Below are 14,470 nucleotides of genomic sequence, written 5' to 3' on the forward strand. Positions count from 1 at the left end.
TGAATTAATGCATAAATGAACAAAAGACGAAATTTTCCTTTTATTGTATAGGCAAAGTGTGGCTTCAGTTTAAAGCTCAAATTTCTCATGTTTTTTTTTTTTTAATTTTTTTAACGTTTATTTATTTTTGAGACAGAGAGAGACAGAGCATGAACAGGGAGGGGCAGAGAGAGAGGGAGACACAGAATCTGAAACAGGCTCCAGGCTCTGAGCTGTCAGCACAGAGCCTGATGCGGGGCTCGAACTCACGGACCGTGAGATCATGACCTGAGCCGAAGTCGGACACTCAACCGACCGAGCCACCCAGGCGCCCCATCAAATTTCTCATGTTTTATAATGGTTTGAGTCACAAAACACTGGCATTTTTTGTACTACTTTGCTGAGGGTACAAAATTATTTATTTTTTTATTAATTTTTTTTAATGTTTATTTATTTTTGAGAGAGACAGAGGCAGAACGTGAGTGGGTTAGGGGCAGAGAGAGAGGGAGACACAGAATCTGAAGCAGGCTCCAGGCTCTGAGCTGTCAGCACAGAGCCCAACGGGGGACTCAAACTCATGAGCTGTGAGATCATGACCTGAGCCAAAGTCGGGCACTCAACCGACTGAGCCACCCAGGTGCCCCCACAAAATTATCTTAAACTCAACTTGATTTTCTGTTAGAGAGTGCCAAATTTTTTGGGGGGGTATGGGGGAAAGAAAAAATGTATTCCTTAAGGTTGTCTACTTTTTTATTGGGTACTTACACCTGTTTCAGTATAGCTCACAGGAGAATAAATCTTCTATGTTTAAATTTTTCAAAAAGGACATTTTCAGTTGAACTTACATTTGTGCAAATTTCTTAGAAATCAAGAGAACATTGTTGAGGAGTATATGACCGTTTACTTGTCAGTATATAACAGAGTACTTGGCCAGATAAAAATGTGAAAATGTATCATTATTTTGGTTGGCAAAATATATTGGCTATTTATTCTCTTGGTTTTAGTAATGTACACAAACATCTTCTACAACCCTGTAAAAGAAAAGACTTAGAACACTTGTATTCAAAATGACAAAACACGTACAGATAATTCAAAGAAGAAAATACTGGCAAGTAAGCATGTGAAATGTCTCCGAATCATTCATAAACACCCTTTAAAAATCATTGTATGATCATTTGAATCAATTTTACATAGATGTAAAAAGGTGATGCCAACTAGGTGAGAAAGTGGGTATCATTCGTGGACATAAATGGAACCCAAGAAACATGGACAAGGATTTCATCCAGAAACTTAGAAAATTTATTGGACAATAGACAACTGTTCAAGCTCCATTAGATAGCAGTTCTGAAGCTACCTTTCTAGATGACTTTTGTTGTTGTAATTGTTGTATTTTAACTGTATTAAAGCTTCTAACTGATCCCCTTACTTCTAGCTTCAGATTCTCTGTTTCATCTGTCTGCCAGAGCAGTATTTGGGAAAGATATGACAAACCAAGTCACATTTCTTCAAAAATCTGCATTTGGCATGTTTTTAAGAGTATTAGAAATAAGCAATAATCAGAGAAGAGGACAAAGATTATATAAACTGATAATAGAGGATCTTTTGCCACTGTCAAAACTGGAAATTTGCCACTTTTAGTCACTGAACATTTGGATTCCTAAATTTTGTGCCCTAAGACTCCCCTGATATGAATCTTACGAAATTTGTGCAGCAAGAAACAATGAGATTATAATCCAAGATGATTTAGGATACTGTGCAAACGTTTTTGCCACTGACGTGAACAGGAGAGTATATCCTGAGAGCCTCTGCATTGATCAGATTGTAGTTTTCAAATTTTTCTGGAGTATCCTGAGGAATTATACTTATGGACTGCTATGAAGCCTAAACATCATGCTGATTCAAGGGGTCTTTGACCAGGACCTTCCTGTAGAGACACTCCTTAGATCTTGTATTCTATATTTATTTCATGGTCCAACATGATTAGCACAGCATCTCTAATTCCAAATTACTCCCCAGAATGCAAATGTATGAAGTTATCTACTGAATTGAAATAATTTCAAGTGAATGGCACTTGTAGTATTGGTTTAGAATGGACAATCTCAAGTAAATATAAGACAGCATTCTAGGAATATATGGAATGAAAGGGAAGGACAACACATCCCAACTTGAGCTAGAAGCTTCACCAACTACAAAATCACAGAGAAAATAGAGATATATACTGTCCTGAAATTCATCTTGCTTTTCAAAAATTTTATTTCATTGGCAATCTTTGGATTTGGTAAAAATCTCAGTATTTTTTTCTATGGATTACCAATTTACCTTAAAAATATTTAATAGTAAGAGCCTTGTATACGTGACTTTAATACATACATGATAAACACAAATATTTTTTTTTCACCTCACACACCATTTTAGGAATGTAAACTTATTAACTAATTACTGGACATATAGAGCTTAAGAATAAATGCTTAAGAAAATTGTGATTGGGTAATGGTATTGAAATCAATATAAAATACTCAGTGAAGGGTGAATATGTATGAACTGTTCATTGGATGTTAGTGAAAAGAATGAAATTCAACATGTAATAGTTTATTGTATTTTATTCTTTCTTTGCTTTATCTTTCTTGCACTCTGATGCTCAAGCACAGAGACTACAGTTATAAACAAATCTATTGTTTTTAAAAATGGTTGCTGTGATAATAGAGCTGGTTTCCTAGGTGAGTTTTTAAAAGCGTGTTTGGTAAAACTGCCTTCTGGAAAAGATTTTAGAAAGGAATGAGGCCATTTTGTAAAGATACACACAATGCTATATTCATTGTTTGAATGTTTATGGATAAGGGGAGAGGAAATGGACATGAGGAATGTTTAATATATTAATCAGGAAAAAAGTAAGGCACTAGTTATTAATGTTTATTTTGAGAATATACTGTATGAAATACCTAAATATAATTGCATTGTAACTTTAAGGTATTGTGATTGTTAAGTTTGCTAACATTTAGAAGAAATATTTTTAATACATGATTATAAAAATAGAACTGTTAGAATACCTTTGAATAATACACATTTAGAATCATTTGATTGAATGATTTTTGAGTGGCTTTTGGTGTGGGGCAAGGATTGTTCTGTATGCAGCTGTTACACAAGAAATTTTATTAAGGCTGTTCTGTGTGGTTGTAGATGTTATTCTGTAAATATTTGTTAATATCTTTATGGTATGTTAATGTTTCTGTGGTATGAGATTTAATTCCCATGATGGAATTACTGCATAAGAGTCCAGCTTCTATGCATGTTTAGGATTTGATGGGCTTTTTTATTGCTATGTATGTAATGGAAAAAGTACTGTGTTAAACCATCCTATTAATCATGGAGATGACTGATATTTGAGGCATTTTAAATGTTAGAATATAATTTTGGTTGTCGAGAGGAGTTTTTAGGCTGCCTTATTTGTAGTAGGCAAATAAAAGCAGAATTTAGAAGGTAGAGAACAGGGAATTTTGGAGGGCTATACATATATGAATATGTGCAGAAACAGTTCTTGAACAGCCTAGAGGCTTTACTTGATGCTCAGAAGTTGGGAATCGACATATATTTTATTAATCCTGTGATGTTAAATAGGTGTAGTTTGTTGTTTTTTTTTCCAATACAATTGTTAAATTGCCTCAACATTAATTCCTTTTCAGTAAGATTATACTTTTTTTTAAAGTGTTATATACAATGTAATGTTCTTTACCATCTAATTCTCTACCTACATAGACATTACTGTAAATACATATCAACTTATACGGATAGACATTTTTGTTTGACAAAAATGATATTATATCTTGCCTCTGTGTTCATTGGATTATTAGGCTCAAATTGTAGGGTGGAATAAATGTGCAGTGTCTAGTATAATATCTCACATTGTTTTTTATAGAAGATTCATCATAGTGGAAATGTCATTTTAATTGTGGGTCTGCCTTTGTTTATGGTTTTTAGATATGTTTGTATGCAGATAGGAAATAGAATTACTAGAAAAATCTCTACATGTGGTTAAACATAATAGGTTAGAAAAGTTTTCATTTGCCAGTGTAATTTGACTTTTAATAATTGAATTGTTCTTGCTTTAAAATACTACATAAAATAGTATAGGTGATTTACAAGTTTGTATTAGAGATGTTTGTAATGGTCTGTCAAATCTATGTTCTTAAAAGGATGGGCTGATCAAAGAAAAGTTTTATATAATGTGTATAATTAGACACAGTTATTATGTTTTCTTAAAGCCGAGGAATAATTATATCAGCATGTTTTGTAAATATGTAGAATGAAAAATTTGCATAACAGCTGTCAGATTATGTCTGAGTAAATAATTGAGCAGCTGAAGTTCAGGATATTTTGTTAGACTGTTTTGTGTGTAAAACGGGATAAAATAATTTTTACTTTAAACTTTTAATCCTTAATTTTACAGGGGTTGCATTCATATACATATGTATATATACCCACAGGTGTATTGTATATGTATATATAAGACAACTGTTTATTAAAAATTATACAATAGGAACACCTTTTGGCCAAATAATTATCACTCGGCTTTAATCTGTTCTTTGTGTTGTTTGATGGTGGATAATACAGGGTGTTGTTCATGAGCTTTAGTTGCCGGAGGATACTGTTAAATGGCTAGTTAAGTTATAGACCGACGTTAGTTTTTGTTTTAGAATATTTGCATAGGATTTGCTGATAGGTGCGTATATTTTTTGGATATCAATTTGAGAGACAATGTGAAAAAACACTTCACTTTGACAAATTGAATTACTACACCATGTCTATTTGGGATGTATTTGGTGATAGGGATTATATTATTTTCTTTTGCATATAGGAGGTAAGTGTCATTTTATAAATCATTTTTAGATATATAATTTCTGTCAATAATTTTGTAAATATATTTTTATTGAAATATTAAAGGTAGAATCATTGTTTGATTATAGATATAGTAGAGCATCTTCAGGCATTAGGTTTTATTTTGATGTTTTTTCTTTCTGTATTCTTTATTTCAGTTCTTTATTTAAGTTTATTTAAATTCCAGTTAACATACAGTGTAATATTAGTTTCAAGTGCACAATTTAGGTTTCAGCTATTCCATACAACACCCAGTGCTCATCACACATGCACTCCTTTAATTCCCATCACCTATTTAACTCTTCCCCCACCTACCTCCCCTCTGGTAACCCTCAGCTTGTTCTATATTGTTAGGAGTCTGTTTCTTGGTTTGCCTCTCTCTCTGTGGCTTTGAGATTTTTTTAGTTAGACATTCATTGTTAAAGTACAGAAATTATTGCCATTCATATTTTAAATATGAAATGAGTAATTTCTTATACTAAACTTTTTTTTATGTTTGTAGACATGAAATAGTAAAATAAGTCTCTGCTGTTATGACTTATAGACTGCTGTGTATGTAGTTATTGATAAAATACTTATTTCTAGATATGCAGACATTGCTGATAAACATGTTTAAATATCAAACTTATAAAAATCAATATAATTAGTTTCTCTGCATGTTCAGTGGTTTGTTGTAAGAGAATGGATGGGGTGGTGGATGTTTTCCATTCTCATCAGTAATGTAAGATTCTTTGACTTTGAATCTATTTTTGGTTTATAGAGATAGTGAACATCATGTATGTTACAGTCATGCTGTTGGTAAACTCTAAGTTTGACATATCCGAATTATTTTAAGAATTTCTTATGGATGGCACTTTGTGGTTTGTTGTTAAACACTGGTATTTATAATAGTTATATTATAGCATTTGACTTAGGAAGTATATAGAAATGTTGGTAAACAAAATGATAGAAGGTAGAAACCGTTTTCTTTTGAGGATGTTGTTCACCTTTGTGTAGGATTCCATGGAATGCTGGGGTTATTAAAGACAATTTATTTGAAAATTGGGTTAAAAGCTTCTGAGCCTTATTTTTGTTATGTTTGTGTGTACACACACATGTATATAGTCAGGAAAGAGGGTGGTTAAAAGTTCATTGCCTCACATATTTCATTTAGAAGAAAAATTAGACTTCAGTAGTTAAATTGTGCCCATTTTATATAAAATATTTCTACTTATTAAGGGACATGAGGTATATCTTATTTTCTCAGATGTACTGAGGTTCTTGATGAAATTCATTTTACTAAAGAAAATTTTACAGAATCTAAATTACACAGTTCTGTGTTCATTTGTTACACACCAGTAAGACAACTTTGGAAATAATAGGCAAGTGAAACATTTGGTTTTAAGCATCTAATATTTCCAGATGTATTCATAGTGTTACAGTATAATTTTGTAAACATTTTCATTGTAAATGTGTTAGGACTATTGTCTTTTAAATTTGTCATGGCAAGGAAATTGATCACTGATAAATAGGGTCTTGGAGCTATGCAATATTTATCATACACTCATTTTGTTGTTGAGAGAAATAGAAAAGATTATGCATTTAACCCATTCTCATAGTAGAATAGTATGCCATTGTATAAGTATAAACTGTATATTAAAAAACATACACCATGTAAATTCATTTGATGTTACAAGGTGTATTGTAATGTATTTCATTTGGAGCTTCCCTAGTATATGTACCTTACATTATTCTTGTGTTAAGATATTTTTTAGAGCAGATCTAGATCGGTTCATAGCAAAATTGAGGGGAAGGTACAGAGATTTGCCATCTAGCTCCTGCCCCAGCACATGTGCAATCCCCATCATTATTCACACAGCACATGCATAATCAGTCCCATTATCATCATACCTTACCAGAGTTACTTACCATTTGTTCCTGCTGATGAATTTACATCAATACCTCATAATTACCCAAAGTCCATAGTTTTTCATGGTTAACTCTTGGTATTGTACATTTTGTCGGTTTGGACAAATGTATTACGACATGTATCCATCGTGGTATTATGCAGAATGTTTTCATTGTCCTAAAAATCCTCTGTGCTTCACCTATTCATATCTTCCCCGTATTTATTTTTATTGTTAACATTGGAGATATAAATGACTTTGTTAAAGAGATTTTATACTACCTCTTGGAACTATACACAATTCTGTATGTGTTCCTTTGGTTGCATGACAATATTCAAGACAACTTTGTAAATAATAGATACAAGTTTTTAGTTTTTAACATCTAGTCTTTTCTAGATGTGTAGAGTCTCACAACGTATAATTTTGTAAATAATTCATTGTAAACTTTCATAGTTTCATTGTTATCAAGTGTTTTAATAGCAGTGCAATTGATAACAATTTTCTTGATAACAAGTTTCTTGAGCTATTGCCTATTTTGGTATCGGAAGGAGAAAGTTACTAAAAAGGTGTACTGTTGCTCTTGCATTCTCTAAAAGAAAATTTTACATTTTAATCACTGTTTAGTCCTTGTATTATTATACATTAAAAAACCTAAGTCCTAATTTTATATTGTATTGCTATACAACTATTAAACTTATAGTTGTATTGCTGATTATGTATTTTAATCATAGCAAGTCTGTTTTATGAGAAATATTGTCCCTCTTTGAGCTCTTCAGTTTTTATTTAACTGAACAGGATGAAAATATTCAAGACAACTTTGTAAATAACATACATCATTTAAAAATACCTAGTGTTTTCAGATGCATGGTATTTCACAAAGTATAAATTTGTAAATATTTCATTATTGTAAAATACCGTAAGTTGTCTTTTGTAAGTGTTGGCAGTGTAATAAGTAATTAACAATTGTTCTCTTAGGGTTATATAACATTTTGGTGTTAAGTGGGTTTTTTGGGGAGAGGGATAGATCTATTGCCTTTTCTTCAGATTGTTAGGTTTTTATGTATAAGAAAATAATAGATTTTATACTTAAACAAAATATCCCAGGATGATTTTTACCTTTAGAAAGAGAAAAGAATACATGAGAAGGAAACTGTCTTTTTTAAATCACAGATATATTTGTGGAAGATATTCTTATTGTTAATTGTTACTTTGCTATGCTATATAAATCTACTTTTTGTAAATATATATGTGTATACATGCATATAACATACATGTTATAAATGTTAATACATATGTGCACATGTACATTTAGTTTTAGGAGTATAAATATGATAGTACTCTCTCATTAGCTTATTGCTTTGCATTTTTTTTTTGGAATACTATGGAAATATTCAAATCTAAACTTAAATAGTTCCATAATCCTGCTTCATGTTATATCTAAATGTATGTATTTAAAAATATTTTTTAATGTTTATTTTTGAGAGAGAGAGCATGAGGGAGGGAGGGGCGGAGAGAGAGGGACACACAGATCTGAAGCAGGCTCCAGGCTCTGAGCTGTCATCAGCCCAGAGCCCAACTCGGGGCTCGAACCCATGAACTGTGAGATCATGACCTGAGCCGAAGTCAGACGCTCAACTGACTGAGCCACTCAGGTGCCCCTAAGTGTGTTATTTTTAATGTAAAATGATTAAGTCCATATGTGTTTGTTTTCTAATCTGTTACCATATATAGACATCTGAATGAAAATAAAACTTCTGTGCTTATGAATATTTATTTTATTCTAAGACCTTTTTAAAAATTTCCAGTGTTTGCTTATATTTGTATGTTATGTGATAATCAGAAACAGAAGTCAAAAATGTTCAACTCAGTAGCCAACAATAAATTATGAACATTTTTTGGAAGAAAATTAACCTATAAATTAAGGTATAAATCAGTATTTTTTTGAACAGCAGTTTGGCCATAATAATTGAAATTCAAACATTTGGAATGGTGTTACTTGCTGCTGGGAATTTATTCCACATCTCAAATTTACACTGAAGTATGTTATACATTGAGTATAAATAATAGTTGAGCTCTGAAATATACCTCAACAAAAGATCATAATGGTTGTAGCTTATTCATCATATGAATATAATTTAGACACTGGAACATGGTCTGATAAGGGTGTTTTGTGTGGATATTTAAAATTATGCCAGTTTTTGAACAAACATCAACTAATAGTGTGTTTACAGAGGTTTGACCATATGCCTCGTTCAAATTGGAAATGTCAATCATTACTGTTCCTGAGGAATGTAATTATTCTGACATGATTATAGAGTTAAGTAATGCTGACTGATCAGTGTTATAATGAATATTTTAGCATTCTTAAAAATTTTGTACATGTGTACATTAAGTAGTAAAATACTGTCTTATTATTTGTATATTGCTACTTGACAATCTGAAATGAACATACTAATTGCTAGAAAGGTGTCTGGAAGAATGGATGGCAAAATTTTAACATTACTGTATAGAGAGATGGGAATGGAGGACTGCTTCTACTTCCTGCATTTTGAATTTTAAAGGTATTTCAAAAGGAACATCTAAACAGCAAAAAGGGGATTTTAAAGATACACCCAATTTGTGCCTGCCTTTCATCCTTGCCTATCAATATCTGGCGAGTATTGGGCTGTCGTATCCAATTTTGTATTCCCAGTGGCCATTATGAATTGTTTGTGAGTGATCATGAAGAGTATGTGGTTTAGAGACTCTAGTGCAGCAGAGAGTTTTACACACTGAAACAGCATTGTGGGACTCCAGAAATGAACATGGGAGAAGATAGGATTTCAGGTAGGTGCTAAACAATTATATTTGGGTTTAGAAACGCATGAATGATTAAAATAAATCATTGAAACTTTCTATAAAGGGTAAATTTTCATAAATTTACATATTTGTGTTTACTGATTAGACCATGTTGTTTGAGGAAGAGTATTGGAATAGGTTGAAAGTTAATCTTAATTAATGGTAGTAATTAGAGAATGGATTTTTCCTAGTTTTTACATTAGTTGAGTCAGAATTTCACATAGGTCTTTATGGTTTCTTATATGATTCAGAACTGGGATGAAAAACATTTCAGTACATTTGTGTTATTTCTGTGTAGTAATATCAGCTGTTTATCTCCATTCGCTGTTTGTGATTCTAAAATCATCCTAATTTGTGTGTCCTGGTGTCTTATTTGTATCTAATTGGCTATATTGTATAATTACTTCTCAGATGAACACAATGAAAGGAAGAGATTTACAGATAATCTGAGGACAGTTGACATTCCTATGGTCTTTCTTAATTCATAAGTCTTAACTGGGAACTACAGGTAAGAAGGTTCTGGATCAAGAAATTCTGTTTTAGAACAAGGCTTTGGCTAGACTCAGGAAAATATCACTGGTGCAGACTTTGGAATATCCAGCCATGCCTGAGAATTAGTGAGTAAATTAATTCTATAAAAAAAGATAACTTTACCAAAGTAAAGGTGGGGAGTATATGTAGAATGTAGGAGATTATTTATGTCTTCTTTCAATTGCTTGTATTTCTAACCAAACATTATGATCTAATTAATGTTATAAAGAAAATTATTCATTAATTGGAAATTTTGAAATAAAGGATTTTTGCAAGTATTTTTATAGTGTGATAAAGGCAGAAGTTCATGGAAACTGGTAAAAAACAAACAAACAAGGGGAACCCTCTTGCACTGTTGGTGGGATTACAAACTGGTGCAGCCACTGTGGAAGACAGTATGAAAGTTCCTCAAAAAGTTAAAAACATGATTTATCAATTGTAATCATGAGGTATTTACCCAATAGCCAAATTATGGAAACACCCCAAGTATCCATTCACTGATGAACGGATAAGGAACTCCGCCAAAAAAATGAGATCTTCCCACTTGCAGCGAACAAGGCTGATGGAGCTAGAGAGTATAATGCTAAGCAAAATAAGTCAGAGAAAAACAAATGATATATGATTTCACTCATATGTGGGATTTAAGAAACAAAACAAAATAGAGGCAAAGCAAGAAATAGACTCTTAACTATAGAGAACAAATTTATGATTACCAGAGGCCAGGGGGTTGAGGGAGATGGGTGAAATAGGTGATGGGGATTAACGAGTACCCATGTAATGAGAAACAGGTGATGTATGTAAGTGTTGCATCACTAAATTGCACACCTGAAACTAATATTTCACTAACTGGAATTTTAAAAACTTAAAGTATTTGGTAAAGTAATAGCTGAAGTTGGAATGTTTAATCAGCTATAGGAGATTCATTAATGAGGGATTCTTTCTACGCATTAAAAGAAATTTGTAACAAAGTTCAAAATTAGCCTCCACTTATTTGCTGCTTTTTCTATTTTATAAGAAGTATGTGTGTCTTATCTTCCAATGTTTCTTCTTTTTTTCCTGTCAGGAGATGATAATTCTAAGAAAACACACTTTTGCCATCTTTGTAATTGCAAGAATCAGTACCATAAGACCTCTGTTGGCAATATTACTCATTTGAGTATTCGTCACCTCCCATCTCTGGCTTCGGGAATACTGCTTGGCAAAATGATTGTAAGGACAGATAAGTGTTTATTTTATTCAGGGAGGGGAACTTGATTAGGCAGGAGTTAATATTCTGCTTTGTTTAAGATTAATTAATTTTTGGTGGCAGCTAGTTTGTAATGAGATCCGTTTGGGGTACATGTTGCTGAGTAATAAAGAATCCTGACACACAGTGGCATAAAATATCTATTGTGCCATTTCATGAATTCTGTGGGTGAAGATTTCTGACAATGCCAGAATATGGGATCAGCTGGGAAGATACGGTGTTTAATATTGATTCAGACACTTAGAGGCTGGAGTCATCTGGACACTTCTTCACACATATGTCTGGCACTTGTTTTGGGAAGACTTGGAAGGCTGGGCTTAGCTAAATTAGAGCACCTTCACACAATCAGTTTAACAGAGGAAGCATCATCAAAATGAATGTTCGGAGAGAACCTTGTGAAAGTGGCATGTGGTCTTTATGATCCAACTTCAGAAGTCATGTAGTATCACTTCTGCCACATTTTGTTGACTAACATTTTTATATGACCAGCCCAAATTCTAGTAGATATTCCGTCTCATGATGGGCTTGTGCCAAGGTTACTGGTCACCTAGAGTTACATGTAGGACCAGATGAAAGAAGATATTGTAATTGAGAACTATAGCTGTATAATTTTAGTAGTTGATTTTTTAAAATAATTTTGGGATCCATTAACAACAGTTCTCTCAAATCATATATCTGTCTTTATGATCTTAATAAATTGATTTTCAGAATTTCACTTTTCATGTACTCTGGATTTCTTGCAGATATGTTTCAACAAATATCTTACTCATTGCCTGGCATAGAATTAAATTTTATTGAATTGTAACTTTGGTAATAAATTAGGCAAAAGACAAGAAGTTCGAGAAAGAAAACAAAGTACATGATTTTGGGCATTAAGTGAGTTTGAGGAGGGCAAAAGAGAGAAGAGCCCAGGTACACTAAGCTGACGTTGAGATGTATAACCTTAGAAGTACTAAAGTAATGAACTATAAAAAGAGTGAGAGGGAGCAGTTGTTAATGAAACCATTAATATTATAGCAAATAGTGAATCCCATCTCCTGATGGACCAGGAGTTGTGTGATTCTCTTGTTTCCTTTATTTCCCACTAGAAAGTTAATTCATGTGATACACGGCCAAGAGTAAATGCTGACAAATTCTTTAAACATTCTTTTTCAGAGAGCCTTATTGCCTACCTGCAGTAATCCTCAGAATGACCTATTCTGTTAATCCCAGAATAACCTTAAAAGATAAAGGCTTTTATGATAAAATGTTTTTTTTTTTCCTTAGAATAAAACATTGCTAAATAGACAACTAAACTAAATAGACAACTTCAACTTGGGTGAAGTACCTACTTAAGAATTTTGATAACCAGCTGGAATAATGGGTTAAGATCTAAATCTTATTAAATTCCATTGTAGCCTCTGTCTTTTATACAATTACCTTTTTTTTTTCTTACCAAAGGGACTAAGGTCCTTTTGTTATTTTCATTGGATTTTTTTTGCACTGTTGTCATGTTTATTGTAGAGAAAAGCATATAGATTAAATAGTTTGTGTATGAATGAGCAATCTAGAGATATAGGCATCCAAATTCATAAAAGAGACACAGACAGCATGAGAATGTTGGGATCAGTCCATTTACAAAGGTGTAAGAAGAAGGAATACCAAGATACCAACATCTGGCTTTTTAAAAACTGAGGTATAGTTGACCTCATTAGCTTCAGGTCTATAAATAGTGAATAGTGATAGTGACTTGATAATTCTATGCATTAAGCAGTGCTCACCACAATAAATGTAGTTGCCATCTCTAGCCTTCTTACTAGAAAATTTCAAAAGTTATTCTGATGCATCTGTTATTTCTTCATAATAAAATGGCTGTTGCATTTCATTGTATATAATTTTATTAGATATTACTGATAATTGCATAAAGTATGCTTCCTAACTTTATGCATTTCCTAATGTGTCCTCTCAGGTGATGCCCAAATAGGAAACTGATGTTACTGCTTCTGACACCATCTTCAAATCCAAAAACGGTCTTTATAACATATGGAGACTCCTCCTTTCATGTGTTGGAGTAGACACTCCTCCAGAAAAACTGGACTGAGAAAGCCCTTGTTTGAAAGTTACCTAAAGATTATCATTGGAGGGAATTGTAACCAGGCATGTTGACTGTTTTCATTATTGACATTGGACTAAATGTCGGGAGCTTGAATGATGGAGATGCTATTACACAGAGAAGCTCAGGATGATATGATTGCAAGGCTTCATTTCAATGTTCCCATAAGTATTAAGTGCACATATTTATAATTTTCACTTTTAACAGGGTAAATTTAAAATAGATGCAGAAAAATAAATTATCTTTTTTCCAGATTTGAAAGGACATAGAAAGTTGTAAAGGGTAGTATTTTTACTTTTTTTTTTTACTTTTTTTTTCAACGTTTATTTATTTTTGGGACAGAGAGAGACAGAGCATGAACGGGGGAGGGGCAGAGAGAGAGGGAGACACAGAATGGGAAGCAGGCTCCAGGCTCCCAGCCATCAGCCCAGAGCCCGACGCGGGGCTCGAACTCCCGGACCGCGAGATCGTGACCTGGCTGAGGTCAGACGCTTAACCGACTGCGCCACCCAGGCACCCCAGTATTTTTACTTTTTAAATGCTTTTTCCTCCCTCCTAATTCTACTCCCCAATATTATCTGCTGTTAAGGAGTTTTGTGCATATCCTTTTGGGGCGTATCGATAAACAAATTGATAATGCCAGTAGTCATTTGGGCCCATACATTAGGTACAAATTTTCTCTTCAGTGAACATGCTTATATGTAATCTATTTTTTAACTTCTCCAGCTAAGTTGTTGAAATAGTCCTACTACTTCCACTTCATTGGAATTAAGTATATCCAAAATTTATGTTTTGAGTTAAAAGTAGAGATTTCCCCAGAATTGTGTAAATTATCCTCATCAATATTGTCTCCCAGTGTTTATGAGACTTCTTTTTTCTAAAACAGTACAAACATTGGATGTCAATGTTTTAATCTTTGATAGTGTGATACTACAAAGAAAGTATTTTTCTTCAGTTATTGTTCACTTCAGTCATCTTCATATGTCCTTAAACTGTACTAGTCATTTGTTATTCTGTGTTTTGTGT

General features: G+C 32.9%; 1 long non-coding RNA gene across 1 annotated transcript; it reads left to right on the forward strand.

The window, feature by feature from the left end:
* The first annotated feature begins 531 nt into the window (after window positions 1–531).
* Window positions 532–13,353, forward strand: LOC122468345. The gene is made up of 4 exons (XR_006293214.1): window positions 532–9,563; window positions 9,987–10,083; window positions 11,170–11,315; window positions 13,301–13,353. It is a non-coding gene; the product is annotated as an uncharacterized LOC122468345 (long non-coding RNA).
* Window positions 13,354–14,470: the final 1,117 nt, after the last annotated feature.

This window comes from Prionailurus bengalensis, chromosome B3 (assembly GCF_016509475.1).
Source record: "Prionailurus bengalensis isolate Pbe53 chromosome B3, Fcat_Pben_1.1_paternal_pri, whole genome shotgun sequence".
NCBI lineage: Eukaryota > Metazoa > Chordata > Mammalia > Carnivora > Felidae > Prionailurus > Prionailurus bengalensis.